We start from the raw sequence: 28,000 nt of genomic DNA, 5'->3' as shown, positions 1-28,000 counted from the left end.
GTATGTCAGAAAGAGAGAGTTTCAGGTGCATATATAACATTTTCTTTAATCTTCCTAAGTCAACCATGGTCATTCAACAACTATCTTTGAAAAGTGAGTAAGAAACATAATTTTAGAAGGGAGTTATATGTTAAGAGGGTGCCTTTGAAGGATATGGGCAGAACCACTGAGGCCAGGAGGTTGAAGTCTGTCTATTTTTTGTGCTGAAGCATTGCCCAGAATAGTTGGGTCCCAAACTGAAGCACATCCATAAAAACAATACCATGGACAGTTATTGTGATGGTGAAAAGAAGGTTAGCTGGCTTCCATGTAGGTATTTTTATGGAGAAAAAAAATATTCCTAATAACACAATAATTGCACTTTCCTGACTGCTCCACAGCACATGCAGGGTAAGGCCTCTGTGTAGCACCTCCACCAGCAGCATGAGCAACCTGTGAGGAGAGAAGTGAAAATAAGGAATTCTGTCTTCTTAACATGTGTGCCCATCATTTGTCCTGGCTGGACATGATGCAGCACTGAGCTCTGCCAGACTTCCAGGGAAAACATCAGTTTGGGCATCCTAATGGGCTCTTAGGAATCATGTAGAAATGTAATTACTCCTGAAATCTCTATACCTGACTTAAAGTTGCTTGAAATCCAACAACATTTTTAAAAGGTGTTCAGAGTGAGAAAACAGGGAACCTGGATAAAAAAAGGACAATATCAAAACTAATCTTGTGTGACATCTCCACTGTTCAGCTAGCTTAATAAAACTTCAGTCTTATTTGTTCCCACTGGATATGGGTCTTTACAAGTATTACAAAAATTTAGGAATACTAGGGAAGGTGGGGAAGCAAATCTTCCTTACTACTCACAGAGAATGGGAGAATTTAAGATTCGACTTCCATGTAATTTTTAGCCAGCCTTTTCTCTAAATCTTCTATAGGATAAAATATAAATTCAATCCTGAAATCAGGATCTCAGAAGATGGGCAGCTGACTGAATCATTATGGGGATGAGAGACAATTATCATCATCCTCTTACTGGTAACAGAGCTCCCACCTTCCAAATCCCACCACTACAACCACCTAATTCCATACTCTGGCCTTACATAAATCCACACTTTCGTGCAAATTCATTTATTCCCCCTACATCTCCTTGCATGTCTCTGTCTCAGTCTTCTGTTTTCTTTATTTTTCCAGAGCACTAGGGTCAGATAATTGGGACCTGAAGAATTAGTGCATCACTAATCCATTTTATCCTGTTGATTCATAGCAAACCTGTGGTGCTCAAATTACATTCTGCCAAGCAGACCTGTGCTGTAGGGGCTGGATAATAAAAGCACACAGGTGTGTGCCACCAGCATCCCCATTGATCTGCAAATTGGTCCCCAAGAGACATCTTGGCAAATATTCTCCCAGCATCCAAGAGCTTTGCCTGATAGAAGCTAAAACAAGCTAAAAAGGAAATGCTAATTTCTATATCCTGCACTGGTTTTAATTGAAGTCTGACTATTCTAAAGCCAGAGGGATGATAACAGCTAATGTATTCTCCACCTGAGAGGCAAGGCACCTTCTTCTGTGCATCTAAAAGACTGGAATTATGATCCTGAGAGGATTATAAATTATAACAACTTCTTTTGCTCAGGGAAGCAGAGTTTTCCAGACCTCTTCAGTGTAATTTCATAAGGATTTGCTGTTTTAAACCAGAAAAAGTACAAAAGAGAAAATGACTGTGCTGGGCACTGGCCAAGAATGTTTCTGAAAGGGACTGACAGTTTTCGCATGGTTTCTTTAAGAAGCAAAGTTTATATTCCATGCTCTGTGTGTGTCTCTGCTGATCTTTCCCCTTTTTGGACAGAATCCATCCAGTCTGATTCAGAGAAAGAGATCTCGAAGTTATCAAGTTGTCAGAAGTTTAATAGAAAGCAGGATCTGTGATATGAGCTCATCACCTCTCAGACACATGGAACCTACACAGGAAAGAGATGTTATAAAGGTTCCTAAAGCTTCAGAAGCTGTAGCTTCATGTTAAACATCTAAGAATGCAAAACCAGGAGCTCCCACCCCTGTTCTCTGAGCAGATAATCAAATCAGAGCTTCCTTAATTCCACCACCCAGGGCACAGTTTGCTCTAAGGGCTTCACAATTAGCCACTAAAAAAAAAAAAAATCACTTCGAGGCAAACTCACCAGAAGGAAGCCACAAAGAGATATGAAATACACTTGTTATTAAAGCATCAGATGATGAATGAAGATTCTGGTCTGCAAAATATTCTTAGTTTGACAGGTTTGTAATCCAAACAGTGGAAAGGTGGTGGAGAGAGGAGTCCGAGGCATAAAGATGTACAGAAACCAGCCAGACACCATTTTTAAGTAGAGACGTCAACAGGACCAGAAACAGTGTCATCTGATGAATAAACCCCCACAAAACAAAACAAAAAACCCAAAAAAGCAGTGCCCTAGAAACTCTCACTCTGGTTCTCCTGCAAACCAATTTTGTACTGTCGGTCCATAGCCAGTGAGTAACCAAGGATAATAAACCTGTGTTCAAACACTAAATGCATTTCTAGCCTATGGCAGGAGTCACCTTATCCAGCTTTAGATGACTTCAGGGTAAATTTCTCATTAAGTCACCCCAGGGTTCCTTGGAAGTAATTAAGATCAAGTTAATAAGGTTGAGGATCTTAGAGCAGAAAAATGTACCCATCTATTTCAGAGTGAGGTGAAACACATTTGGAAATCCACTATATTGCAGAAACCAATGAAATCAAATTAATCCCACTCCTGCATCTGTCTGTTCCAGAAGGACATGTGGACCAGCAGACACCTGCATGATAAAGAAACAACTCCTTTTCTTTGCCTGTCAGCTCTTGCTGACAAGGCTTGGCCATTTCACAAGTGCTCTTTGTGTCAGCTCTGAAGGTACAAATTCTGCTCTATGTTGCCACATCCCTGAACTCCCTCCCTGGATGTTTTATAGCAGCCTGAAGAGTTTTCTTATGTTTTGTCTCCTTCTCTTTGTCAGTCAATATCAGAAAGGTATTTTAGTCACATCAGCAAAATGATCCATCATGTGAAGCATCCTCCTGGCAGGAAAAGCCATTACATTTGTTTTCCTTATGCAGCTAAGTAGACATTAATATCTGTAATTACTATTTAAATGCAGACTGACTGATTCCTCTGTGTTCATGTCATCTGCAGACTGCTCTGAAAATCACAGTGTTGAAACAATACTGACTTTATCTCATTCTTTTCTGTCAAAAATAGTTCAGAGCATGGGCAGAGCTTTCATTGATCCTGTCCCTGCACAGGGATTAAGGGCACGAATTTGTGGATGTGAGGAAATTCTTTTCTTAGTCACAATTGTGTCTGGAGATTATGGGGGAATGGCTATAAAATGAGAGTAGATTTAGATTGGATATTAGGAATAAATTCTTCCCTTTGAGGGTGCTGAGGCACTGGCAGAGGTTGCTCAGAGAAGCTGTGGCTGCCCCATCCCTGGAAGTTTCCAAGGCCAGGTTGGATGGGCTTGGAGCAACCTGGGACAGTGGAAGGTATTCCAGGCCATGGCACAGGGGGGGAAGTAGAGGATCTTTAAGGTCCTTTCCAACCCAAACCATTCTATGATTTTTTAATGCATGTCAAGGACTGCCCTCTCTTCATGAGATCTGGGAGTTCAGATCCTAATTTATAAATTCACTTATATTTCTGCAGCCAGAATTCTCATGAGCAAAATGTACAAAAGTTGGATGAGTTTGGAGAGCTGTCCATGGCTTTGTTTATGATTCTGAAAATCTGATTGGATTAGAATTGCTTCTAGCAGAAAAGAGATGGGGGAAAGCTGCTTTTTTACATTAGTTTCTCCAGGATATTGGAACTGAAGGTTTTCATGGGTTTCTTTCTTTCTTCTTTCTTTCTTTCTTTCTTTCTTTCTTTCTTTCTTTCTTTCTTTCTTTCTTTCTTTCTTTCTTTCTTTCTTTCTTTCTTTCTTTCTTTCTTTCTTTCTTTCTCTTTCTTTCTTTCTTTCTTTCTTTCTTTCTTTCTTTCTTTCTTTCTTTCTTTCTTTCTTTCTTTCTTTCTTTCTTTCTTCCTTTCTTCCTTTCTTTCTCTTTCTTTCCTTCCTTTTCTTTTTTTCTTTTTCCTTCCTTCCTTCCTTCCTTCCTTCCTTCCTGACTGCAGAGTAGGAAATATTTTGCTTTTAACTCTGCCCTCAAGTTCTCTCTTTCTCTTTGAAAACATCCTTTTAAACCAGCCTCTTGACTTTTCTCAGAGTAGAATAACCTTCTGTGTGTTTCCTGGTTAACTGTTCAATTATTACCTTGTTTTCCTGTGGAAATGAAGCCTAGGTGGTCTCACTCCCACTGTCTATTTCTGTATGTACACTGCCAATAACTTCTGACCTCATTAAACAGAATGATAGAAAAGCCTGAAGCCTCATAGATAATTACATTTCATGAAGGCAGAAGACAGATCTTACAGGCACTGCCACTGCAGGAAAATAAACAAGCATAAATCTTGGCATAGATGGGAAAATCCACATGGGAGAGAGCCTTTTACAGATGCCCCAAGCACAAGAAAATCTTCAGTCATAGTTTAAACCTTGCTTAAAGCCAAAGCCAATCTAACACAAGACACATCCTCAGGCAAAGAAATTAAATTTAATTTATTCCCAAAATCCTTAAGTAAATTTTGGGTCCATTCTGCGCAATATCTTAATTAGGTTTATATGTGAGCTAAAAGGCAGTAACAAAGCTTGGGCCAGCAGATAATGCACTAAGTTTCTTTAGTTGATTTAATTCTGAATCTAGAAAGTATTTATAATTTCTTGGTAGTTACTTGCTTGTTTGTGTGACTTCAAACTCACACAGTGATTCTTTCTTCAAATAACCTCAAATCTCTGGCCATTCACTTACCTTTAAAGTTAACAAGATTTGTGTACTCAGCTCTTAGCCAGAGGTTTACAGACCTCTACCAGCGACCTCTCCCAGCCTCCATAAAGACATCTGTCAAATCTCTCCTTGGCCCTCTACCTCTCTTGGAGCCAGCACTATCTTTCCATCTGTCAGTGGGATGGCAGCAAAGGAAATTGCACTAAATTCTCACTTAAGCCTCCATATAAGATTATCTCTTGCTTAGGAATTTGGAAATTACTGGAAAGGGGCTTTTCTCAGGAAAATCACACCTTTCTGGTCATTTAACTTTTCTTGTTATTGGCTTGTCAAAGGCAAAACGAGGGGCTGGACTGACCTATGGTTCTTTGGTGGTCTTTGTATTTAATTTCTGCACCATCTGAGGATGGTAAAGTTTTCTGTGGAGCTCTTGGTGGAACAAAGTCTCGGTGCCAGGCCTTAAAAAGGTTTTCCCACTGCTTGGTGCAGATAAGAATTCTCTACGGTGAGCAGTGGAAAAACAAATCTTGCTGTGCTGTTTCCTATAGAAAAGAGACAGTAATTGCTGGATAATATGTTTTCCCATTTTCCTACTCATGTAAATTTTTCATTATTTTTTTTCCTTTTTTGGGGGGCTTGCGCTGCTGTTTATTACCCATAAAATATTGTCCAGTTTCTTTGGCATGGTGCAAGTTATTGCATTTTTTCTTCCATTCAGCTTCTTTGATGCAGTATTTTTTTTTTTTCTTGCTCAATTTAGGGATCAGCCATTCTTTCTCCTGTTGGGATTTGCTTTTCTCATCTATGAATTACTGGTTTTATTTATGTGGTGGTGTCAAAGGGTTCACAAATACAAAGCTTGTTAAGATTTGTGTGTGTGTATGTGTCCCTTTTCTTTAGGTTAGGATGATAATGATGATTATTAATGGTGCTTCCCCAGAGCAGGACTCTGGCACAGCCCCCTTCAAAGGGAGCACCAGACTGCAGAGAACAAGACAAACTATGCACACCCTAATTCAGTGACCTTCCTTTCTTCTGCAAAAACTACCAGTTTAAGAAAAATCTCCACAGTCATAAATCACCATCACTCACCACTGTTTGGAAAGAGCTGGATGATTTTGGTACATTTATCATGGTTTAAGGAATTTTGACATGTTGTTCTCCTCTGAATGTTAAAGTTCTTTTCTTTGTGGTTGTTTCCTTCCACCACACGCACACAATGCAGGAGGTTGCTCAGAAAAGTCACAATATCAATTGGCAGAGGGGAGAGGAGGAGGCACATTGTCCATGCTCCTTGAAGATGAAAACATTGAAGGAATTTGACCTTGACTGGAGGAGCTTCCGTGGAAGATTAGAAAAATAACAGCTCCCTAAACAGATGCCAGGTCCTAATTACCATTAATGGCCACCTCGTGCGTCATTCCAGGCACCTCACAACAAAAAATGTTATCTTTTGACAAAGCTGTTGGCAACGACACGTGGAAAAAATATTAAGGTTTTACCCATTATTTTCTAGGGTTTGTTTTTTTTTACAGACTGAGAGTTACTTAACTTGACTGTAAGTTAATAACCCACTGAAGACAGGCAAGTAGTCCAAAAGTGAGAAAAATGTTTATATACTATGAAACTATCTGTGGATAGTAAGATTTATAACTAGAAGGGATTTTAAAAAAGATATTTCTGCAGTACTGAGCATTTTTTATGGGTTTTTTTTCTGCCTCAGTGTGGGACTTAAAACACAAACAATATTTGTTTAAAAATGGAAATCGTGAAAAATGCAAGTCATAATTGCTCATTTCATTATTCTTTTTTAATATTAAAAAAATCTCTGCTGTCAGGTATAAACATTTTGCTTAGGTTTTAATTCATTAAATTGAAATTAAATACTTCTAACCTTTTCAATTTGACCTGAACCTATTTACAACCATTTCCTCTTAAAACTCATGAATGGTAAACCATAAGCCTCTGTCACTAAAAGTATTTATGGAATATCAGGTTTCAGAAATTGCTCCAGCAGCCATTTAAAAATTTCTCCAGGAGTAGAGAGAAAAGTATTGGCCTGTTCTTCTCCAGAGACATCTTGCAAGGAGAACTTTGGATGTGGATCTCACAGCTCTGGCAGTCAGGATGATTTTGGAATGCAGCTGGGGCAAAGAGAGGAGTACCACAGAGTGGGATGTGGAGTGTTCTCAGTTTGGTTGTTCCAATTTCAAATCTCACACCAAGGCTAACTTTGGCTGCACCAGCACAGCATCCAGTGCTGTCTAAAGTGTGGAAATTTCAGGAGACTTCTGTGTGTTGTTTTCATAACTCAAGGAGATCTGGTCATCACAGCCAAAGGTGTTCAAGGCAGGTTTTTGACCTTTAACTCTAGTGGAAGTTGTTCTTGCCCGTGGCAGCAGGGTGGAACCTGGATTATCTTTAAGGTCCCTTTCAACTCAAACCATTCTATGATTCTATGGTTTTTCTTGTGAAACAGCTTCATTTATTTCAGAAACACCTGAGAATTAAGGAAAGTGTCAATTCCACAAAGGTTTCTTTATATGGAGACAAATATTTCAAATTAATTATGAACACCTTGTCTACCATTGCTTTCTGTCTGCACTCTGCTGTCACTACAGCACAGAAAAAATCATTTAATTGAAAAACAATTCCTCTGTTTTAATATGGAATACCTGTTTTGAAGGTTTAACTATATTTTGTTATTTCACCATTTTCTTGTGTGGAAACAAGAATAAACTTAGTTTATTACATCCCCCTAGACCTGCCACTTTAGAAAAACAAACTGATTCTACAAAAAAGAGAACATCCGTTTTTCAGCCTTGCTTGGAATTACTCTCTTCTCACATCACAATTACTTTTGATGAAAATTTCTGGATGGAGATTGATAAATAACTGGTATCTGGCTGAAATATTCACTGTGGAGCTTAAGCAAAGGGTCACCAGGGGAAAGCCTGAAGGATGAAATATAGCTGCAGTATTTACAACAGTGATGGAGTGAGTTTTTAAAGTTCTAAAGCACATCTGTGAGACAGATCAGAGGTGGAGAAGGTTTATCTCTCTTATTCAGTGCAGCTCCAGCAGCCAAGGCAAGGGCTGGGCTGGGCTGGCTCAGGGGGGTCAGGACTAGAGGTGGGTGCTCAGGTCCTTGCCCAAGTTAAATCATTTCCCTGAGCCATCTTTTTCACTGTTCCATTTCCATTCTGCCCTAGAAAAACTTCCAATGGAGTGAGATAACAAGACAAAGACATATTTCTGCATTATGAAAAGTACTTTTTTTCTTTAAAGATAACTTAGGAGAGACAGATAAAGCCCAGAATTACATCAGCAATGCAGCCTGAGAGTCACCATTTGTGTTGATCAGGAAAACCCAAAGGGTGAAGCTGAGCCACTCACAGTGAGGGTCTCCAAGAAAGAGGATGAACAAGAAAGATGTGTTTCCATGAAGAGTGAAAGCTCATGGGGTCGGAACCCACAAAAATGCTTTTTTCTGCATGAGGCTTGAAGCCACCTTCAGTCAATGCCAGCTCTGCAGACAGAAACATTTCTGAGAGCAGACAGACAAATTACAGGAGTATGAATATATTGACTCATTAAGGTTTGGACTAAAGACGTGCATAAGTCTGTAAATTAGCAACAGTTTGAAAGAAAAAAAATTATAATAAAACATCTTCAGCCAAAAGCAATATCACCACTGTAACAACAAACACTAGATGAAATAGATAATGGAACTGAGAAATCATTAAGCAGTGTGAAAATAGATCCACTGGATAAAAATGAACTCTTAGAATTACAGACAATAATTATCACTCTTCTCTAATGCCCTGATGCCCTAACTTGACCCTCTTGCTTTTGTCAGGCTCAAAGGAAGTCCAAGACCAAAATCCACATTTTTGATTGAGTTGCCCAAGTGAACAGAAAATATTCATATGAAGGAAATAAGGTGAAATCAATGGCATGCTGAGAAGAAAAGACAATAGAAGCTATCAAAATCCAAGCACTAATTTGGTTTTGAAAAGAAAAATAATTTTGAATTTGCATAATCTTGAACTAGAATGACTATATCTTAGAGAAATTGATTAAATTTGCCTGCAAATTTTCCTGTTTCTATTGTTACAGTTGTGGAAAAAGGCCAAGCAAAGTATTTCTTGAGTAATTCATTAAAAGGATTTAACTTCTTCATATCTGCAAACTGCATTTAACAGCTTTTGATTTTTTCAAATTTCTTTGCAACTCAAAATTATTTGATCCAAACATGGACTAATAGGTTCTGGCAGACTTCTCAGAAACCAGTAATGACCTTGAATTTTGTAAATTTACTTATTTCATTGTGCATTTGGTCAAGACACATTCTTTGGCAGTGCTTATGATGACAATGAAACTTTCAAGTTTGCTTTGCAAATATTTCCTGTCTAAATGGACAGGCATAAAATGTGAGATGGGCCAGGTAGGTACAGCAAGTGTTGATATCTCTATATAATCTAATTCCTGTGATTGATTTATTATATCAAAAAGTAAACATGCAAACTTCTCTCTGCTCGGTGTGCTGTCCAGGATGCAGAAGAACAAAAATCTGCCCTGATGCCGACTCCAAATACAAGAGGAGTGAAAATGAAGTCACAAATATGGTAAGAAGTGACCCCAATAAGCTGTCTGACTGCTGGACATTTTCTGTAGGTCTAGGTGAAAAAGAGAATCTTCAGGAGGGTTTGAAGAACAGTTCAGGGTTTTTTTAGTTGCCTGATGATAACACCTTCATATGAGCAAAGAAACTGCAGAGAAACTGTTGAAAATTAGGCAAGGAGGGCAGGAAAGCCATCATCAGGGGGCAGCAGATCAGGGATTGGACATGTCAGTAGCACAAAGGAGGTGACGGGCACTCAAAGTGAGTTAAAGCAGTTTCTTTCTGACTTCTTGATCAATATTGTCCAAAATCTTTACTTTTTCCCCTCATTGCTTCAATGCAAGGTAGTGCAAGCATCCCAAGAGAGCCTGCAGGAGGTGTTTGGAACAGTCTTTACAGGTTTTGGAAACAAACCCAAGGCTCATTCACAGGCATGTGAAGAAAGCACTAGATGTCATAGAGATGATGATTTAATTGCTCCAGTGTCTCTTGGTCCAATGGGGATAATGTTATTTTCCTCAGAGGAAACCAGAAACTAACAATCAGAACATGGATATTGGGAAAAAATACTTTTTCTTAAATAGAGAGGAAGCATTGGGTAAAGCTCTTCAGGGAAGTGGTAGAGTCATCACCCCTGGAAGTGTTCAAAAACTGAGGGGATGTGGCATTTTGCAATATTATGGGCATGTTGTTATCCAGTCACATGTTGGGCTTGATGATCTTAGATGTTTTTTCCAACCTTAATGATTTTATTATTCTATGAAAACTTAATATTTTGCAGCATTTTACTTGGAAATCTTGTCTCCTACACATATTAAATCAGGTAGGCTCTTTGGGGATGGACACTGTAAGGTGATGACCTTAAACTCACAGAAAAAACTACTGGAGAAACACAGCACCATTTGGAAGGACAAAAGCAAATAGTGGAGGAGGGAAAAGGGAGAAGACTTTGGAGCTGATAGTAAGAGTAGAAAGGGCTGGAAGGTGCAGCTATAAATGGCTCTGTAACTACAGAACAGTTTAGTTTTACAAGCACAGAGTCCTCTTCTGTTATTACCCGGCACGGAGTATGTGATGGAGTAAACGTTCAGTAAAGATTTGGCAGCCTGGCCTCTCTCACAAGAAATATGACAGGGTCACAGATTTCTTTGCTTTGTTTCAATAATTGGATTTTCTGGGCTCCCAGTGTTCCCTTCTGAGGTGTTAGGAACAGACACAGGGGTGGAGGAAGCAGGATAACAATTTCAACAGAGTCATCATTACCGTGCCCGTGGAAATCCAGATCTGCATCACACAAGGAAAGCTCAAAGGCGTTTCACAACTTGCACGGTTCCATGCCTAACAGGAGCTAATCTCAGAAGCACCACCAAACTTTGTGTTGGAGGGTTATTTTTATTTTAATTTGTCCCCCGAGGCAGCCTCATTTGAGCTGAGTTTTAAGGACAAAGCGGAGGACTTTTAAAAGCATCTTTAAGCCCGCAACTGCAATACCTGCTACTACCTAAACCTCAAGTATTTAATGGTTCCTAAAAAATATATTGCCTTGTTAATGCCTGCAGCAAAGCATACAGTTTACGGGAGCGAGCAGTAATGCCCCTTTAGCCATCTGGCCAGCAAGAGTACAATGGGGTGTTTGATAACAGCCATTTTCATGTCTGCAGGAGATGGCTGCAATAAAAAGAACAAACAAGCACATTTACAGGGGGGTGCAGTTGGATGCCGAGCCACACAAGGAACCATAAGAAATTTAATGTAAATCTCTGCGGCCCAATCACAGACAACTCCATTGCTCCCAAAGTCAAATGGAGCTTGATGCCTTCACTTATGCAAATGAAAATTCCCACCCTTAATTAAAGTGCCTGAAGAACCTTGAGGGTCTCTGCCGCCATCATTTTCACTTAATGAGGCAATTCTTGGAAGACTTTTAACTTGGAAAAAAAAGCCACCAGAAGCCATGGAAATATCACCAAAGATGCATGTATGGTAGAACTGATCACCCTGCACTTACTCCATAGTCCTATGTGTTTAATGGAAAGACTTCAGTGAATTTTGAAGTAAAGACATAATCACCAAATCAAAATAAAGCTATTCCAGGGCATAGGTGGGTTGGAGCAACCACCAGATCTAGAAAGGATCTGAGCCTTCAGCATGATAAGATTAGATATTAGGAAAAAGATCTTTTTTGTGAGAGGGAATGAGGCACTAGCATGGGTTGCCCAGGGAGGTTGTGGACTCCCCATCCCTGGAAGCGTTCAAGGCCAGGCTGAATGGAGCTTGGAGCAACCTGATCTGGTGGAAGTTGTCCCTGCCCATGGCAGAGGGTTGGAACCAGATATCTTTAAGATCCCATCCAGCCCAAATTATTACGTGATTCTGTGAACACAGAGAAGGTCTTCAGCACAGTGATGGGTCTGGAGTTGAAATTTCATCAGGATCAGCTCTAACCTTTCTATCACTTTGTGTATTATGAATGTCACAATTCCTATCCAAGTCACGTTTCACAAAACCACTTTATTTCAAGACATACTGAACTGCTGTCTCCTTCCCTGAGCATGAAAATCACATAATATGATTTCATTCCTCTGCCTGTTTGTGCACCGGTCACACAAAAAGTTGTGAAACTACAACCAGGCTTTTCAGGCTTTTAAACACGCAAATATAAACTGCTATTAAGGGTGCATCACATTTCCTTGCTTAGTGCCTGGCTCATAAAATGTAATAGCTCCACAGTCATTCCAACATTCAAAGCAAAGTTTTTCCCTTAAGCCCTAAAGGGAAAGAGAAATTTATGTCACCTAATCTCAGCTATCTAAAAATTAGCCATGTAATCTAAGATAGTCATCTATGTTTTAGCTGATGCAAGGAATGGAGCATCTTCAGAGCACAATTCACGGAATCGTAAACCAGGATGAGAATCAGCTCCAGGGGAAAGGCCTAAATGGAAATGTTTTCATGTGCAGTGGGCGACAAACCTGATTTCGCTCTAGAGGGGTTTTATGGCATGCTTAATTCCCCAACCATGGGACCTTACTGGTGTTCCAGGCACTGCAGGGTGTCCCACACAGCCTTTGGAAGGGTGTGATCTCCTCTGAGTGGGTCATATTTCCCAGCCCATGTGTCACCATAGGGCACCTGAATGGCACCAGATGTCCATGCTCAGGGAACTGAATAATTCACCAATGTCCTGGTCAGCAGAACAGCTTTTACTATTTCATTAACTGCATTAACAGTGTGCCCATTGTTTATAATGAGATTTCAGACATTTTGTTTGTCATCACTTACACATGGAAACCTAAACTGCAGTTATTTAATCAGGGGGCTGAATCTTTCTTCAATGCTCTTGATGTGCATGGATGGGTCTGGCTGTGGAAGTACATTTCTCTTTTTGTGCAGCATAAAGAGATCCCAGATAAAAAACTTTGACTAAACTCCTAATTTCTTAAGAGCTAAACCATAGCAGGTATAAATTTGAGTAAAGGTTCTCATGGTTTTGATGTTCAGGTTTGGAAGTAGAGGATCTTTAATGTCTTTTCCAAACCAAAGCATTCTTTGATTTTGTCTTCAATTAACAGAACAAAATACTAACAAGAACAGTGATCTAATAAATTATTCTGCTGTTCCAAAAGCAATCTTTTCTTCCTTAAAGCTGTTTAGTTCTCTGTCAACAACTTCCAGCTGGTAATCTCATACCATTTTATTCATGGACTTTGATGAAAATCTCCAAAAATTTTTCACATAAAGGCGGAAGCTTCACCATGAGCGGAATCTACCACAGGACAGATGAGCAGGAGTACAAAATTTACATCTTCAGATGGCAGCATTGTAAATCGTAGAAGCAACATAAAGAGTGGAATTGGATATGCAACTGAGTGTAACATTATGACACCAGCATAAATCAGAACATAAACACTATGAAACAAAATATTGCTGCTTTGCTCTTTGAAATAAGTTGTGGATTTCACTCAGCTTATGCTTTAAACAGTGAGTACAGCAGAAATGACAAGTGTAGAAAACAGAATAAAAAGGTGAATTGAAGCTCTAATTTTTCTTTTTTTTTTTTTTCAAATATAATTTTCCAGGAACAGAACCTGGCTGCCTGTAAAGCAACTGAATCTCCTGACCCCAGAACAAATTACATTTCGTTCAAGTTATGGTTATGCGGGAAGAATATTTGTGACTAAAAATGCTTGTCTTGGAACTGATGTTGAGTTAACCAAAAGAAATTACTAATTTTAAGGTCAAGGCAATCTTTCACTCCTTAAGGTCAACACCATCTTTCACTATTGTATAGAGTAATCTGCTACTGAGATTCAATTTTGACATACCAAGCTCACTAGTTTGATTTATCTCTTGCTTACAAACAGAAACAATATTTGGCCACTAACTTCTCATGCAGCATCATTCCAATATCTGCTGACCATTTAAAATCTAAACCCATAATTGAAGTTTGGGGGTTTTTTCAGTCTCAGACTGCTAGTTAATAGCATTTTGCAGCTGCAGTAAAAAGTAAATGTTATCACCTCTTCCAAATAAAAGTGCCTCTACAAATATTTATTTGCATCCTCCACAATAAGGTGCAGTTTAGAAACAACAAGGTACCAACACTTATGTTAGTTTTGAGCTCCTGGGGGATAAGTTTCCTGTATTGGGAAACTAGGTTTTTATCTCTGCTGCACAGAATTTTTCAGTTTGGACATATTCAGAGACATAAAATCCAGTGTCTCCTTCAGGACACGATTTGGGAAAGACATCAGCTCCTGAAAGTTTATGTTTTTAGACAGTCACTCAGCCTATTCTAGTCCTGACATCTCGCACATTATTACATCTCAGGTTATCTGCTGCATCACTGTAATAGGTCTATATTTCATAAAACACAAAGGTTGATTTCTGTAGTGACTGATACCACTATTTATTGTCCATTTGTGAGATGACTCTTCTGCTTGAGCTTTAGAGCTGTATTCAGAATGAAGGAATGCTTCTTGTGGAAAATATTATCTGCCAATAAATGCACTTTTAGGATGGCCCAAAAGGATACGTTTAGCAGTAGGGCAAAATTTACAGAAGTGGCAATAAATGGCAAATGACAAAAAATAAAAGAGTTCAATTTTTGTCTGGGTCAAATTTCCCAGGACTTAAGATCGCATTAAATGGGGTAAAAGAAAAAAAAACAAAAGCAGATATACTCAGATGCTCATGTATCAATATTTTTTGTTGCTCATGCTGAAAAAAGGAAATAATTGCCCAAACAATTTTCACCCTCTCTGCCTCTCCCATTATTCAAGTGGCCACCATTAGAAATCTCAGCACAAGGAGGACTTCAACCCACTACTGGTATCTGGATGGACATGGTCTCTTGTCAATATCAACTGCTTTTTTATAAAGTATTTTTATAAACTCTAGAATATATATTTTGTCCCTAGATGCTCCACATCTTTCATGAAGAAAGAATTCTTTCAACCCCTTGAGTGGCTTGATTTAACGCCAGATTTATCAGCCAGAAAATTCTTTCAAGGCAGTTTGGTAGATTAGAGCAGTTCCACTGTGCAGAGGTGCCTGAATGGAGCAATTTGAGATCCAAATTAATAGGTCCTAATTGATGGCAGCTTAAATCTGAGAAAAATTGATCATTTGTACATCATTTGCTCTTCCTGGAGTTATTATCTTACATCATGTCTGCATTAAGTACTTAACTGGTCCATTATTTCATCAACACACTCAGTTCCAGCCATTACCAGCAAATGTGGTCAGTTCATGGAACAGATCTTTAAGTAGAAGAGTTGGACATTTTCTAGTCTGTAAATCCCTTCAAACATGGGTGTCCCATGAGTGTTTCAAAAGAATGAGACCATCTAGCTCATTAGTCTAATAATTAACATCTTATAAGAGACATTCTGAAGCTCCCTGGAATTCTAGAAGTACAGCTGAAATAAGAGTTTGTATTTCCTAAGCATTTATTTCACTTCTTTGACCAGTATCAAACAGACTGAGTGCAACTGGGTGTTTTTGAGCTTGCACAAATTCATTACAGATAACAGGCATACTTTTTTTATCTTAATTGAAAGAATTCTGTGTGCAGATCACAGCATCTGAATTAACTCCTCAGCAATGCTGTGAAGGTGGGGTGTTCATGCTGTACTCAGGAGCTGCTCCTCAACACACAGAAGATAGTAATCCTTGAAGAAACCAGCATTGTACCATGAAAATTACATGAAATGAAAAAATGGAACCCTCAGTCCAGTAGCAGAGAAAGCCAGGGAAAAGCCCTACATGAGGGAAGGAGACACCTAACTTCAGGTGTGTGAAGAAAGGTACCTGTACAGTTGTGATCCAGCCACCTAAATGCAAAAAATCTGGAGTCATCATGTCCCACATGGAGCTCTGTGTCCATCTCTGAGGCTCACAATACAAGAAGGATGTGGAGCTATTGGAGAAAATCCATAGGAGGCCATGAAGATGCTCCAGGGGCTGGAGCACCTCTGATATGGAGGGAGGCTGGGACAGCTGGGGATCTTCAGCCTGGAGAAGAAAAGGCTCCAGGGAGACCTCAGAGCTTTTTCCAGTGCCTATGAGAGAGCTGGAGAGAGACATTTTCTAAGGGTAAACGGTGATAGGACAAGGAGAATGAAATTAAACTGACAGACAGTAGATTTAGATTAGATATCAAGAAAAAAAGTCTTTACGATAGGCATGGTGAGGCCCTGGCACAGGTTACCCAGGGAAGCTGTGGACTGGACTCCTGATCCCTGAAATTGTCCAAGGCCAGATTGGATGGGGCTTGGAGCAACCTGGGATAGTGGAAGGTGTCCCTGCTCATGGCAGGGGCTTGGAATGAGATGATCATGAAGGTCCCTTTAATCCAAATCATTCTGTGAGTCTGTGATTCTGTTTGAGTTGTTATAAGTAGCCAAAACATGGATTTAGTACTGGCAGACATTTCACGGGACACACAAGAGGCAGAAGCCCTCCAGTAGCATCCAGTGACCAGAAAGGAAATAATAAAGGCAACTCAAGTGATACTAGATGCCCACAGGAGTAACTGAGTTCTATATTTGTCATCTGAACTCTCTTCATAGTTAGTGGAGCTCTGAAGCTGCCCCAGTTGCACATGGGCAAGGGACACAACATCAGTTTGGGGCTGGCACTTACAACACTGGACAAAGGGAAAGTCAGACTTTTCTGGAGTTACTTTGCAACAGCCCAAACAATACTAAACACTTATATTTCAGCAACAGAACGCTGCTCCTCTCTTTGATTTTTCATTGCACAGAAGATACAAAGAGTTTTCCAATTCCTCAAAATAAATCCCTCCTAGAAACAACAAATATTTCTTAAGCAAACCCTGGAAAACAGCAGGCTCAGAAGTTACCAATGGATCCAGACAAAGAAAATATTTGAAACATGTCAGAAAAAAGAAAAAAAACAGCATTTGGCAAATTGGCATTTGTACACAAACAAGCAGCACTTTGATCCATTCCCATGTATGTCAGCTGTACCAAGACAGAAGAACAGTCAGGGGCTCCTTTTCAAAAGAATTCCATAGTAAGTCATAGATGGCTGTGACCTCAAAGAACCTGCTGAGCACCTGAGGCAGCAAGTTCTACACCTGAAGCATTTGGTAATGAGGTTTCTACAGAGATATAATTTTCGATGCTCAAGCTGAAAACAGCATAGACATTTTCAAAAAAAAAAAAAAAACCAACCTGGCCTGGACCACTGCCAAGAGCTGCTCCAAAACTGACTCTAACTGTTCCATTTGCTCTTGTGATAAATAGGATGGTTTAATGGAAACACTGTACACAAAACTGTACTGCTAGGTAATTACCTTGATTGAAACAAGTGTTTTTACACTGAAAGCAAAATTCCCCTGGAATTAAAGCAAACTTCAACAAGAGCAAGACCCTGTGGAGATGCAGTCATATAAACAAGTTTGTGTGCTAATTATTTTCCAGTGGTTCTCTTAATGAGTCATTTGCTAGAGTCCACTGGTCACCAAGATTATTATTTTAATGATGATTCATAGAATTTGGGTACACATTGCAAACACCAAGAGCTGCACCAGTTGCTATGGCAGGAAAATGTGTGGTTTGTTCCACAAATAGCAGAGTAACTAATTGCGTGACAGCTTGTTCCTCCTCCAGAGGGTCTCCTAGTGTTGGAAATGGTCTGCAGGGAGTTTGCCACATTCAACATTTCCACCCCCTGCTTTTTCCTGAGCCTGTGGATAAAACCCTTAGACACTTATTTTCCCATGCAAAGCTCACTTTTTAGCTTTTTTTTCCCAGCACTGGAGACTTGGGACTTGATTCTGGTCTCTGTTACCTTGGTGCAAATCAGGAGTAAATCTGTTTTTTTTCAGGATAACAGTATTACCAGACTCTCCAGCTACAGAAATAGCAGACAAAAAGCAAATTCTCTCTCTTCACACAAGGAAATGAGGAACAGGTTTGTATTTAAGACAGGTAAAAAATATTCAGTTTTAACAGGGTTGGATTTAATTGTGCCCACCTTGTAAAGGCACATACATATTCTAGAAAAATTTTTGTGATTTTGGCCTGGGTGTTTTCTAAATCTAAATTTTGGATGTATTTTTAAACTGAAAGTGCTGAAATAAGACCACCATCCTTACAGCACCAGGAAGGAAACCGCACATAATGCAAAAGAATTTTAACAGGTATATATGAAATTAAATTCCTGGTAGTTACCCCTCCTGAGCATCCAAAATTAGCAGTGAGCAAAGGAATAAAAAAGTGACATATAGAGCTGGAAATCTATTCTAAAGTGGAGGATGTTAAAGGGAAAAAGCAACAATGTGTGTTAATCTGGTGGAGGTGGGTTTTCTCATCACCAGGGATTGATAAACCTGCCAAGGAAGGTAGTTCTGTTTAACAGTTCACTTTGCTGAGGCTCTTAAGCATCTGCTTTATCTGAAGGGTCTTTATTCTAAATAAATGATACTTCTCCATACGGCAGCTATTTGCTCACAGATTGCAACACTCATTGCCCCAAAAGAAGCAGAACAGTGAGGCTGAAAGCTAAATTAGACTTGATGCAGCTATAATTGGTATTAGGGAACAGCAGAGGAGAAAACCCTTCCAGGGGGGAAGATAGAGATGATGCCAACCCCCTTCACATGATGGGTTGGAGCCCAGGACCAGAAATAAAGGATCACCGAATGGGACAAGGGAGAGTAAAAATCCCTCCCTGGGAAATAAATGTTATGGCAGCGTCTCAAACCCTTGAGGTGATTCCTGTGAGCTGTACAAGCTTTGAGTGAGTTGTTAAATCTCTGTATAGCTCATGTTCACAGGCCATTGATCATCCTGCAATTAGTGGAGTGCAGCTGAGGTTTTCTCCTTTCTGCCCGGTGCCCATCTCCTCAGGAAGGACAGTTCTGCTGTGGGAAGATCAGAATCTGGACAGTTCTGCTGGTTTGGGCTGGGCTAGGGTTAATTTTTTTTTCACAGTAGATAGCGTGGAGCTGTGTTAGGGATTTTTCATGAAGACAGTACTGCTAAGACAGAGTTGGTTTAGCTCTTGAGCACAGCTTGCAGAGTCAAGGCCTTTTCTGCTCCTCACCCCAGCGGTGAGTGGGCTGGGGGTGCACAGGGAGTTGGGAGGGGACACAGCCAGGACAGCTGAGTCTGAGTGACTCAAGGGATATTGCAGACCACACTGCACCATGTTTGCCTGTAAATCTGGGGGAGAAGCAGGATGGGGGGCACGTTTGGAGTGATGGAGTTTGTCTTCCCAAGTCACTGCTATGTGTGATGGAGCTTTGCTGGGGATGGCTGAACACCTGCCTGCCCAGGGGAAGCAGTGAATTAATTCCTTGTTTTCCTTTGCTTGAATGCACTTTTGCTTTACCTGTTAAACTGTCTTTGTGTCAACTTCTGAGTTTTCCCACTTTTCATCCAATTCTTTTTCCCATCCCTCCAGCAGGGAATGAGCGAGTGGCTGTGTGCGGCTGCGTTGCTGCCTGGGGTTAATCCACAACAGCCCTTCCTGGCACCCAGCACAGGACTTGGAGGGTTCCAGATAGCAACAGACTTGATTGGCATATGCTGGATCGAGCTGTTATTGCTGTTTAGCTGTTAATTGACAGCTCCTGTGCTTGTCAGGGGACTCGTTTGCCTGTCTCTTTGAGCCCAGTGCTCGTTAGTGGCTGCTCTTTTCTTCCGCTGCTCGCTGTGTTGCTGCTCTGCTCCTCGTCTGACTGTGCTGGGAATGCTCTGATAACAACAGCAGGGATGTGCCTGCCCTGGCGGGTGGCCAGGGAGTCACTGCTGTTCTTGTGCTGGGCACTGGACAGGCTGTAGCTCCAGTGTGAACTGGAACTGGAAGGACAGTGAACTGTGGACGAGTCAAAGGGACAGTGACCTGTGGATGGGTCAAAGGGACAGTGGCCTGTGGATGAGTCCACATGAGAGCAGAACACCCTGAAATGTCTGTGGCCATGAATCAGCCCAGCCAGAGCAGGTACATGACGTGGCTGTGGCTATGTTTGTGCTGCAGGTGTCCATCTGAAGGGTTTGAGGCCCCAGGCTAAGTCCATGGTGCATCACTAAGACCTTGAAGCATCAGTGGCTCTGCACAAGGTCAGGCTGGGGGCAGAGCAGAAAGAAATGAAAAACAGGAAAAAATATGTGTTGGTATCCCTGTGCTATAAGATGATAATGTAAAAAAAGAAAATACAATTGGGTTCTGCATTGTTTTCCAAACAGTGATGATTAGAAGGTTGGACCTCACAAGTTTTGGAGATATTTTTGGAGTACACATGAAAATTCAGGAGAAGTACTCTACCAGGGTTTGCACTGATCTTGGCAGTGAGCTCTGCATGGGGTAGGACATAAACAGTTTTCAGGCCTGCCACTGGTTTTGCATCCTAACAAACAATGAGGATAAGATGTTTGAAATTGACAGTTGCAGAATCTGGGAAAAAGACCACACTGAAACAATGATGAAAGTAAAGAACCATCTGCTGCTATGGCTTGAGCAGCAAAAATGTTTTCACAGCTCTAAAGGGGAGAGGGGGAGGCAGAACCCTGGTAGGAGCCCAAAACACCGCAGTGAGAACATACACAGAGGAGGAGAGAGGCAGAAAATGTTGCAAATGTGGCAGCGCTTCGTTTGGCATCCACTGAGACATCACTGTAAGGAATTAAAAAATTTAAAAAGAAAAAAACCTAAAAAATAAACTGATGCCTTCATTCCCAGAAAGGAAACAACAGCAGCTTTTCAACCTGATCTAAACATGTGCTCCCCACCAGCTGAGCCAACAAGAACCAGTACAGAGACACCATTCAGCCAGCACACAGCACATGGTTGGGACCCACAGCCCCCCATCGGGCAGAAGGAGCCAAAATTAAGCTCCAGCTGATAACTGAAGTAGACTGAGATGTTCAAGACCTTGCTCTGTATCTCTGAGCTCTTCAGCAGCCTGTCTGAGCCCAAAAGACCCAAGCAAAAGCAGGGAGCAGCAGCCACAAGAAGGTGAAGACAGTTACCACCACAAAGCAGCTGTTGAGTTCAGCATCTCCACAGGCTTTTAGACAGCAGCAGCTGCTCATAAAAGTGAAAGCTGGTTCTTTCTCAACACCAGGCCAGAAGGAAACCTTTTGTGAGGAAGAGGTACTTGGCCAAGGAAGAATTTAGCTTTTTTAGCAAACACACAGGCGCCACCCAAAGTTTGTATTTGCTTTAGTCTGTTGTTGATCAGAGTGGCACAAGGTTTGTGACCTCTGGAATAATAACAGGATAATAACATTTTAATAAAAACATAAATTGTTAACCTGTCTCTGACATCTCATGGAATTACTCAAATATTGCCGTGGGTTAGAAAATAATTATTCAGTGTGGTCACCGAGCCTTGGTTAGCTGTGTTCCGAAATAAATTACAACAGAGAGAACAGCTGAAAGAATCTCCAGTTTCTTCATCCTCTTGAAAAATTCATAAATTGTTAAGGTTGGAAAATATCTCTGAGATCATCACCAAGTCCAGCTTCCAACCCAGCACCCCACCACGTATCTCCTTGACTTTTGTCCTCCATGCCACATCCACACATTTTTTGAAAACTTCCAGGAGTGGCGACTCCAATGCTTCCCTGGGCGGCCTGTTCCAGTGCTTGACAGCCCTTTCTGTGAAGAGATTTTTCCTTACATCCAACCTAAATCTCCTCTGATGCAACCTAAGACCATTTTCTCTTGAACTGTCCTTTTCTTAGATTTCCAGTAGAACTTATCCCATGTGCCCATTCCCAGAAATAAAACAGATGGGACACACTGTTAAGAAAATCTGGGATAGCTTGATGATTTAGAGTCCCCAAAGCTGAGCAAAAAAATCTGTAGGGTTTTCAGAACCTAAAACTTTGAGCTGGGTGTTAAGAGTAGATGAAATTATTGTCTTCTTGGAGCATCTTTATTTCCACCAAACCTACAGGGAGAACCTACAGCTGACTTAGAAAAAGCTCTTAGCTTTTAGGCAGCTCAGACTGGGTGGTATAATCACCTAACACACTCCCCAGACATTTTATATATCCAATCCTGCTGACAGCTGGGTCTGCTCTAAAGCACCACAGAAAAATGATACCACAGGTCCTTGAAGAAAATAATGTCCCAGACAGTGATGGAAAGGAACACCATCTGTAACTCTGAATCTCAATTTTGTTCTCATTAGATCTTGATTATATCAGCCATCATTGTTGTGCAGAGACCTGAATCTATCCCCTCTATATTCACCTGCAAGCTATTTCCTTTAATTGCTGTGCACAGAGAAAATCAAATGTATTCTAACAACGCTGATTCATTGGCTCAGCTGTTAAATGCAATTTGTGCATCTCTCTATACAGTTTATTTATCTATTTCCCATCCCTCCACCATCTGAATGTTTCCCAATCTTTACTGAAGTTAACCTTGCAAATATTTCCCCAGCTCCACAGGGCAGATGTGGAAGAAGAGCCAAAATCTATTCCCTGTAGAATCCTCCTTAAATGTTTATCTTCCACTGAAAACACAAGTTTACAGACCAGCATCCTGAGGATATAAAAAACAGCATGGACTAGCATCTGTCATACCAAGAGATGAACTCTTGGCATGGAAATGTCTCATGGGGGAGCTCTGAAGTCAAATAAATAAATTGGGAATTCAGTATGAATTGGACTTTGTCTAACTTAGCTGCTTATGTGACTGCCCTTCTGTAACTAGATCAAACTCTTTGGTTGCTTCATTAGTGAAGTGGAAAGAATATAATGAACCTCTAATTGTGCTGCTGGGGAAAGAAAAAAAACTTGTTGATAGTCACTGCTGAATACCTGTTGATTTCCTGGCATGTAGGAGAGCATTTTGCCAGGATCAGGCAGTGAGTTGTGCAAATTTTAGCAAGAGACTTTATGTTATACTGTGTGGCAATAATATCTTATCCTTATGTAGGATTATTTTTAAGATTAATTTGAAGAGCCCCTGGGGGTATTACATCATTTTTCTTCTTCTTTCAGAGATGTCTTCCATGTTTGTCACCTTCCCGGTTCTCCTCAACACATCCTATTTTTAGGCTGCCTCATCCATAAAGTACAGTAATGCAGCATTGCATTTTCATGTTCAGTTAGAGAGACTTGGTGACACAGATTCCCAGAATTCAACATCCAGTGATCAGTTTTTCCCATCCTCCCTACAAAATCAGAGAATTCTAGAGTATCCAGAGTTGGAAGGAACTCACTAGGATCATCAAAATCCAGCTCCTATCACAGGTCTGGCTAAAAACCACGAGACTTTAAATGAATGGTAAACACACTGGATTTCTGGGGCTTGGTTCTTCTTGTTTGCTATGTCATGTCTGAAATTTTTACATATTTAGGGTTTGGGCTGCTTGTGAGCCACTCTCTAAACCAGAAGTTTCATGGTGTGTTGTGTGAGCAGAGGAACCAGCAGAGCATTGTTTGTGCAGGTCCTGTTACGAGATGTGAGGGCTGGGCTCTTCTGACAGTCTCCACTTTAGGAGGGACAGTCATGGAACCTCTCTGCTCAGTCTAACAGCTCAAGAACATCTCTACTCTTCCATTTATTTTAATTAAAATATCAGGAAATTAATATATTTGAGATTTCTCTCCTTCCATCTACTGTGATACAGACACAGAAGTCAGCTGGGTGAGCAGACACAGAGCACACAGAGGAGACCTGATCCCTTTTTTTTTTTTTTTTTTTTTTAATTTCTGGGCTTTGCCATTTAAAACTAATCTACCACAACTTGCACAGATCCCAGTGATTCTGGGAGTTATTAATCGAGTGACGTCAAGTTTTGTGGTTAGTTTTGACTCCAGAATCTTCCTGGGATGAAAATGTGAAGTGAATCTCTCAGGAGTTCAGAAGTAGCTGCAAGTGCATAACTGTACACATTTTTGAAGATATATCCCCTTAAAGATGTGCTAATAATTTAAAACAGCACAGCTTCTTCCTTTGATGTGCAAAGCTTTCAGGCTGACAAGGAGAGGAAGCTGCAGGTACCTGTAAACATATTAAAAATTGTTTAAATGGAGGTTATTCAAGGTAGGTGCAGTTTGGAACCAATTTCTCAAAGTTCTTTCAATCAGACCAGTAAATGCATGGTACAAATGTACCAGATGGTGGAGCAACTGTAGAAAACAAAATTATTGGGCTTAAGTCCCAGTTGGAGGGAACCAGACAAGATTAGCAGAAAGGATAATTTTCAAGAAGCACAAGATGTAGTTTAGCTTGAAAGAGTGTTCAGGGTTTGCTGTAGAAGGTGTTGAGTTCTCTGTTCCTCCTCATTTTAGCACTTAAGTATTCCTGTTCAAAACCAACTGGGATAAAAAAGTGACAGGGAGTTTTTCTGCTGACCTTTGCATAACAAAAGAAAAGTAAAAGGATATCTGATATAGGCAAAGGGAAAATGAAATGTAAGAGGAAATAAAAGCTTTCCCAGACAATGAACCACTTGCTACAGTGGAACAGACTCTCACAAGTCACCACTAAAGTAAGAACTGGCCAGATCCAAACCCCAGTGAAAATCATTTTTCACAGACAAGGAATATAGCCAAAATTTTGAGATGAAAACTAATTTATTTTTTTTTTTAAAAAGAACTTTAGCCTAAATAAAATACTTCAGTCTTCAAGTCTTAAACAACATTCTAGCTACTCAGAAAAAAACTCTGTGCCTGACCACAGAAATCTTGTACCAACATCCAGCGAGGATTTTCACACTTCAGATATAAAAATCCAGATTACCTGGAGACAATGTTTTTGCTAGATCCTGAATTTGATCCAGGGTGACAATTAAAAGTCATCCTCATCAGAGAAACTTACAACCTACTAGCTGACTCAAAATCCCAGATCAGAGAAGGATTGTGGAACCAATGCATAAACCACACCGTGACTGACATATTGAGTTTTCATCTAGAGTCTCACACTTCTTCTTTCCTCTGAAATATCTTAACATTAATTAAAGCCTTTTCTCTTTTTATCTTTCTGCCACAAAGCATGATCTGTTCTGATTTGCCTTGACGTGATGCTGTCAGCAAAAAGCAAAAAGAAAAGGATTTCCTCCTAGGAAATGTCAGCAGAATTCTGTATCTCTCAGGGGAATAAGAGGAACACAGAGGCAAGTCTTGGCAGGCGAGAGGGAACAGTCACCTCTGCTGTCCCTGATGTCCATGCTACCTCCAAGTGCCACTCTCTCTTATCTCTGTTGGTGACAAGAAGTCAAACACTTTCTTCATTGATGTGCAGAGTCACGTGGGATGAATTCTATCAGGAACAGTTCAGTTACTCTGGCTGGTGAATTGTCCTTTTTTGTATCACAAGAATGTGGACACCTTGGAAATGAATGAACTGCACTCCAGCCTGCAAAACTCTCTATAAAATTAACTCCTTGTTAAATCAAACAAAGAATCATAGAATAATGGAAAATTTTGGGTTGACATAGACCTTACAGATCATCTCATTCCAAACCCCTGCAATGGGCAGGGACACCTTCCACTATCCCAGGTTGCTCCAAGCCCCATCCAGCCTGGGCTTGGACACTTCCAGGGATGGGGCAGCCACAGCTTCCCTGGGTAACCTGTGCCAGGGCCTCACCACCTTGACAGGAAATTTCTTCATAATATCTCTAAGTAATTTATGAGGTTGTTTATATTCTTTGTCTACAATGTAAATGCCTGCATATAACATCATTCTTGTGTCTCTTCAGACTTCTAAAAATTCAGATTAAAAATCCTTTCTTCCCACCACTTGTTAAGCAATTATATCCTTTCAATAATATCTCATTCACATTTATCTTAGTTTGTGCCTGAATAAGCACTTAGTAAAATAAAGCCTCTTTTGAACACTTTTACTTCCCCTCTTTCATTTGTGACTATGCTCAAAGGAGCCCTCACTAAGTTTTTAGACCTATTTGTGGCCCCAGATTTGGTCTCAGCAGTTTCTAAAATTTACCATTTATTTTCAATCTGCTTTCCCTGCTTAGTAAGCAAGCCAGTGGTCTCACCTCTCCCACTCTTTACCCTTCTAGATTTTATTCGTTGCGCTTTTTTTTTTAGTGCAGGTCCTGCCTTCCTGCAGGTCTTTATTTACTGGCAGCAGCAGCAGCATTGCCTCTGCTAAAATTCCCAGTGTAAGGGCCAGATCCTGTCCTTTGTCAAGATGGATTTTTGAGATTTCTCACCGAGTCTACACATCAAAAAATCTGAAAATACTCTTGCCCCCAAAGAGTGATGGAACTTAAATTTTGTTCAACATGAAAGCAGATCATCCTTCTTCCAGCAAAGCTGAAGAAAAACAATAGTGGCTGCTCCTGCTTTTGTGATGAACTGGTTTCCAGACAGAAGCCACAACCAGAAATTATATTTTCAAGCAAGAATTTTGTAAGGGAAGGGAGGTAAGGAATGCCTTCACAGAACTCTAGAAAATTCATATATAACTAAAAGTGTTTTCTCACTTGTTCATAGAATCAGAATGGTTTTGGCTGGAAGGGATTTTTAAAGCCATCTCATTCCAGTCCATTCTGCCACAAGAAGGGACACCTTCCACAATCCCAGGTTGCTCCAAGCCCTGTCCAGCCTGGCCTTGGACACTTCCAGGGATGGGGTAGGCACAGCTTCTCTGGGATAGAGTCCTTCTGGGTTTCCACACAGCATCTCCAAGGGCAATGATATCTGTGTTTACTCACCAGAATTACAACCAGGTAACTGAGAGCATAAAATCATCCTTGTTAACAACACATCCTTGCTAGCAGCACATCATCTTGCTGTGGTCAGTTGTCTGATCACAGAATATAAGCAGACATGACTTCAACATAATATTTCTGGCCAGTGGAACAAATACAGCTTGCTGTGGTCCTGCAGCCTTTTAATGTCACCTCTACTATTTTCTGGGACACAGTTCTGGCAGTAGATGCTGAGCACAGAGGCAGAACAGAAAAAAAAAAATCCCCCTGCCCTGTAAAGGTTTAAATTCTCACTAGAGGCATGGCATTTTTACAAGAAATCCAGTCATAAAGCCAAACCATGTGTTGGTTCTATGTTTATCAGCTTTCATCCTCTCTTTCTTTTTAAACAGCTTCAGGCTGATTTATCAGCACCTCTGTCAGCCTTTTGTTCCAAATTGCCCTTTCCTCCTCCGCTTACTACAGAGGAAAACTCACCTCCTAAGGCTAAAGCTAACCTTTGCCAAATAAAACTGGCTATAAAGAGAAAAAGCCATGATATGGATAAGTTAATATATTTTTAATTCATCTCTAGCCACTTCAATTAGCTGCTCTCAGTGTAGCCTGCGTGTACAGGGAGCTCCATCACTGGCAGAATTTTTGCTGCTGTGTGGAGATAACAGATATTGGTTATTTCTTTATTCTTTGCATTGTTCTTTCTGATAACTTCTACACAGCAAATTCAGAAACAGTAAAAGCAAGTCTGCTTCTGCAAAGTCCCTGGGTTCAAAGTGGTTTAGGCTGATCATATATTCATGAGAGCAGTGCCAGACTGGTTTATGCTCCTCCAAATCATTTGAACTCAATTTACGGAGCGTGGATGTGTGAGAGAGGAAAGATTAGTCCAATCTTGCACCATTAGCAGCATGAAAGATCCGAGAGAGCTGCGTGTTGGGGGAGGATTTGTCTCAGTTTTGAAATACCTGTATGTCAGGGCTTGTCCAAGGTGGTGCAAGGAGATGAACCAAAGGTTAGGGAGGAACACAGAAGTCAGAGGGGAATAGGGGAAGCCCCTTGCTGGACATGACTCCTTCTCCACTCATACAGAATTCACATCCTCTGGAAAGGTGTTTAATACAAACTGGTTTGTTCTTGATGAAAAGGGGAAATTTCAGTAGAAACCAAATCTTTACAGGCTTTAAATTTGAAACCAGAAGCATCGAAATGCAAAGAAGGTTTAGGAGAATTTCCTTGATGTGTGAATTTAATTTTCAATCTGTTATGGTATGAGAAGTCGTATCAGGGCATTATTAACAGCCAGCACCAAATACATATCCTAGTACTGATTAACAAT

General features: G+C 40.5%; 2 long non-coding RNA genes across 2 annotated transcripts; one reads left to right on the top strand and one right to left on the bottom strand.

The window, feature by feature from the left end:
• Positions 1 to 15,513: 15,513 nt before the first annotated feature.
• On the bottom strand, positions 15,514 to 17,065 carry LOC135290245 (uncharacterized). The gene is made up of 3 exons (XR_010352983.1): positions 16,833 to 17,065; positions 15,807 to 16,068; positions 15,514 to 15,667 (listed from the first exon to the last, which is right to left on the bottom strand). It is a non-coding gene; the product is annotated as an uncharacterized LOC135290245 (long non-coding RNA).
• Positions 17,066 to 17,170: 105 nt separating this feature from the next.
• Positions 17,171 to 22,610, top strand: LOC135290240 (uncharacterized). The gene is made up of 3 exons (XR_010352977.1): positions 17,171 to 17,308; positions 17,851 to 17,936; positions 22,422 to 22,610. It is a non-coding gene; the product is annotated as an uncharacterized LOC135290240 (long non-coding RNA).
• The last annotated feature ends 5,390 nt before the right edge of the window (positions 22,611 to 28,000 follow it).

This window comes from Passer domesticus, chromosome 1, assembly GCF_036417665.1.
Source record: "Passer domesticus isolate bPasDom1 chromosome 1, bPasDom1.hap1, whole genome shotgun sequence".
Classification (NCBI taxonomy): domain Eukaryota; kingdom Metazoa; phylum Chordata; class Aves; order Passeriformes; family Passeridae; genus Passer; species Passer domesticus.
Note: the sequence above shows the minus strand (reverse complement) of the source record. Positions and strands in the feature narration are given on the sequence as shown.